The 5,000-nt window shown below is 31.3% G+C and overlaps 1 protein-coding gene across 2 annotated transcripts in view; it reads right to left on the bottom strand.

Annotated features, from left to right (window-relative positions):
• Positions 1-5,000, bottom strand: part of Atf6 (bZIP_ATF6 domain-containing protein ATf6) — a 109,816-nt gene that overhangs the window by 104,510 nt on the left and 306 nt on the right. The gene's annotated exons all lie outside the window — the stretch shown is intronic.

The following is a 5,000-nucleotide window of genomic DNA, read 5'->3' as shown; positions in this document are numbered from 1 at the left end:
GTTACTGTTCTTAAAATATTTTATTTTGATTATTTATTACTTCTCTTGTAGCTTAGCTATTTCCTTATTTCCTTTCCCCACTGGGCTATTTTTCCCTGTTGGAGCCCTTGGGCTTGTAGCATCTTGCTTTTCCATCTAGGGTTGTGGCTTGGCTTTTAATAATAATAATAATAATAATAATAATAATAATAATAATAATAGAATAAATGACCAATCACATTCGGAATTAATAAAAAGTTAAATGACAATAATAAATACATTTAATGTTCGATGATTCTAACACATATTATCCCCTTCACTAAAATTGCTGATTGTGCGTCTAGACTTACAACGAACAGATAACAAGATAAAAATGAAAGCAATCAGATATCTTATGGGTTACGGTCGCCTATTAGAAGCGTCCCTGTCTGGCAGTCCGCTCGACAGGGCTTCGAGACCGGCTCAAGATTGATAGTCTTTCGTTGTGCCCGAAACCTCTCCATCCATGTTAGCTAGGGATGGGAGGTTTAGAAGTGCCTATATCTACTGGGTCCTTAGTAGCCATTGTCTGGCCCTCCTTGGTCTTAGATTCATGGAGAGATGGCTCGGGTGCTGATCATAATAGGGTCAGTCTCTAGGACATTATCCTCCTAGCTTGGGCATTGTCAGGCTCCTTGCCTCTGCCTTTCATGAGCGACCTTTAAACCTTTAAGGAGCATCAACTATCTTTATTGGAAATCTGACTTTGACTATAGAGTTTAAAGGAATAGATGAAAATTATATCATCGTCATCTCCTACGCCTATTAAAGTAAAGGGCCTCAGAGGATTCATTGGCTAGATACATCAAAGGATAGCCAGTTCCTTGTGATGCTAAGTGCCTATCTAACTAAGGCAAGGGACCCCTGTCGGTCAATACTAATCCCAGTAAGATCCACCACCTCCCTGGTCCTAGCTTGGGTGGAGAGGAGGCTAGGGCAATGTCACTGTCCCTTGCCTCTGCCATTCATGAGCGACCTTTAAACCTTTAAACAAGATACTGACGAGATGCAGATGCGAAGATAGAGAAAGTATCTCAGAGTAAGGGACTCTCTTTTTTTTTTAAAAAAAGTCGTAATTATCTGTCTCAATTTCCTTATCACTCAAGGTCGAGCTGTGTACTTAGAAACGACGATAGCTTGGAAACCTAAACAATAATTATAGCATAGAAATACTAGACGTTTTTATGGGTTATATATGAATTGAATTTTTGATCATATTATTATTATTATCATTATTATTATTATTATTATTATTATTATTATTATCATTATTATTATTATTATCATTATTATTATTAATTACTATTATTATTATTATTTACTATTATTATTATTATTATTATTATAATTAATAATATCAATATTATTATTAATATTATTATCATTATCACAAGCTAAGCTACAACCCTAGCTGGAAAAGCAAGATGCTATAAACCCAAGGGCTCCAACAGGGAAAAATAGCCCAGCGAGGAAAGGAAATAAGGAAATAAAATAAACGATATAAGAAGTAATGATAAATTAAAATAAAATATTTAAAAAAAACATACATTAAAACATATTTTTTTACATATAAACTATATAAGGACTTACGTAAGCCTAATTTGTTAACTTTTTCACATAGACAATCACATTCACAAATTTATTCATACACCATTCCCCGTGACGTCACTGGCAACCCCAGACTGCCTGAAATAGGGTCTTGGAATCCACGAACTGGAAATGCAAATCGTGATGGTCTCCACACGTTCCAGACCTGGGAAAGCGAAGTCGTCTTCAGCCATCCCGTTGAGAGAGAGAGAGAGAGAGAGAGAGAGAGAGAGAGAGAGAGAGAGAGAGAGAGAGAGAGAGAGAGAGAGAGAGATATAGAGAGAGAGAGAGAGAGAGAGAGAGAGAGAGAGAGAGAGAGAGAGAGAGAGAGAGATGCTAGGAAAAACCTCCCTCGTGTTAATTATTGTTCCTTAATGCTGTACCACAATATTATTATTATTATTATTATTATTAATTGCTAAGCTACAACCCTAGTTGGAAAAGCAGAATGCTATAAGGCCAGGGGCTCCAACAGGGAAAATAGCCCAGTGATTATTATTATTATTATTATTATTAATTGCTAAGCTACAACCCTAGTTGGAAAAGCAGAATGCTATAAGGCCAGGGGCTCCAACAGGAAAAAATAGCCCAGTGAGGAAAGGAAACAAGGAAAGATAAAATATTATAAGGACAGTAACATTAAAATGAATATCTCCTATATAAACTAAAAAAAAAAACTTTTACAAAACAAGAGGAAGAGAAATAAGATAGACTGAACAATCATTTTCAACTCGGTACAGAATTGAGAGATTGTTATTTCAAGCGTATATTTTTGTCTCTTCTCATCAATTATAACAACTAAAAAAAAAAAAAAAAAAAAAAAAAAAAGTTTATTGCCCTTTGCAATGGACTAATCAAAACTCGTTTTGGTACTGTAAGAGGTTAATACTGACGTCAGGAAATTGAATTATGTATTCAATAAACTACAGACAATAGCGATTAACAGCTGTATTTAGAAATACATAACAAATCAGGAGTAACAACTTTCATTAAGAATGACAGATATGAAATATCTAGTTTAAGATTGTTAATGTTTTTTAAAATATTCTATTTTAATTGTTCATTACTTCTTATGTCATTTATTTCCTTATTTCCTTTCCTCACTGGGCTATTTATCCCTGATGGAGCCCTTGGGCTTATAGCATCTTACTTTTCAGGGTTGTAGCTTAGCTAGTTGTAGTAGTAGTAATTATTATTATTATAATAATAATAATAATAATAAGCATATAATAATAATAGTAATAATAATAATAAGTATATTATAATAATAATAATAATATAGATTTTAATAATAATAGTAATTATTCTAATGATAATTATTTTAATAATAATAATAATAGCAATAAAAACAACAACAATAATAATTTTAATAATAATAATAATAATACTGTAATAACAATAATAATATTAATAACAATAATAATAATAACAACAACACGTAAGATAGATAGCTGTACTTGACCATCGACTGGCTACAGATTATAAACAGTTGAATTCAGAGAACGAGAGGCAAGTGACAATTAACAACTGTATATAGGCAACAAACAAAACACAGCATTGTATTATGACAACTAGCAACAGATGACATTCGGAGCTATTTACACAGCAAAGTAAATATTACAATGGAACTTCCTGAGAAGTCATTTTTTCTAGACTAATATGGAACTGTATATTATTATTATTATTATTATTATTATTATTATTATTATTATTATTATTTTCATCATTATTTCTAATATTTTTATCATTATTATTATTATTATTATTATTATCATTATTATCATTATTATTATTATTACTATTATCATCATCATCATCATCATCATCATTATTATTATTATTATTATTAATAGTAGTAGTAGTAGTAGTAGTAGTAGTAGTAGTAGTAGTAGTAGTAGTAGTAGGGAAAACAGGATGCTATCCGCCCAAGGGCTCCAATAGGGAAAAACAGCCCAGTGAGGAAAGGAAATAATGAAATAAACTACAAGAGAAGTAATGAACAATTAAAATAAAACACTTTAAGAACAGTAACAGTATTAAAATAGAAGTTTCATATATAAACTATACAAAGTGTCCTGTTCAACATAATTATTTGCTGCATGTTTGAAATATGAAAATACAGTGGATGGGAAGCATTAGCAATACAAAGTAAGCTTCTGTAAGTTATACGTATTTTTATATTATTCGTTTAGCAGAAGTAATTACAAAGAAATAAATGAATCAAATAAAGTTTTAAAGATTCCTAGTGCCTGACATAACCTTGAAAAGGCCACCACAAATAGCACCCTTATTACGATGTTTTCCTCTTATTGAAATAAATGAACTAATTTACAAAATTTCTCTACCTAGGCCTATAGGCCTATGTGGATAATCCCAATTTTAGCATTTACGTTCATTGTGAATGACATCATTAACTAAAAAAATTATTATTAGTAGTAGTAGAATTAGTATTGTATTACTATTGTACGTAACCTGTCAAATACTATGGCTAAATATTTAGGTAGGTATACACACACGTAATCCCCTCTCGCCAAGTTATGACTACTCCCTCTTCTCCTACCCAACAGACGGATATATATATATATATATATATATATATATATATATATATATATATATATATATATATATATATATATATATATATATATATATATATAAATTTATATATACTGTATATCCAGACACATGTTCTTTGTTATTTAGGTTTTCTTTCATGTTTCACATAAAAGTTTAATGTTATTCTATGCAAATTAAATAAAAAAAAAATATATAAATACAGTTAGCCATTGTCATATCATATACACCACCAAAGGGTTTTAAACCATTCGAAACGTTGCAACAGCGTGCAAAACACAACGTAACCTAGGCAATACTGCAATATTATTACAGCAGGGTAAATTTGCATATAGATATACGTTAAAAGCTTATTTAAATCTAAGGGTGCAACCATTATTCCTCTTAGGTATATAAGAACAACGTAGCTGGAGTAAAATAGGAGGAAAAAAATACTATCCCGGACGCGGTCCCTTATATCGGGGTTTAAATTTCTTGACAGGCGTACAACACATGACAGTTGACAGACAATCTTTTCAACATCATTTTCCTTTCCTATACTCAATTAAAAATGCTGTAGAAACTTACGTATAATATAAGTAATTTATCCAATAATAGAATAACATTTAATATGATGAAGGAAGTTTGATATAAGTCACTGTAAATATGAAGCAAATTCCGTAGCCGGCCATCCGACCCCTCCTTCGACACGTCCCCTAAGTTTCCAAGCCACGCATCGACCGGATTTTACCGCATACGATGTAAGCTTTAAAGCTATTTAATACATTGAAGTGATTTATCCTTTCAATACATCATATCAAGGCCGAGAATACCTGTCC

This window comes from Palaemon carinicauda, chromosome 10 (genome assembly GCF_036898095.1).
Source record: "Palaemon carinicauda isolate YSFRI2023 chromosome 10, ASM3689809v2, whole genome shotgun sequence".
Classification (NCBI taxonomy): domain Eukaryota; kingdom Metazoa; phylum Arthropoda; class Malacostraca; order Decapoda; family Palaemonidae; genus Palaemon; species Palaemon carinicauda.
Note: the sequence above shows the minus strand (reverse complement) of the source record. Positions and strands in the feature narration are given on the sequence as shown.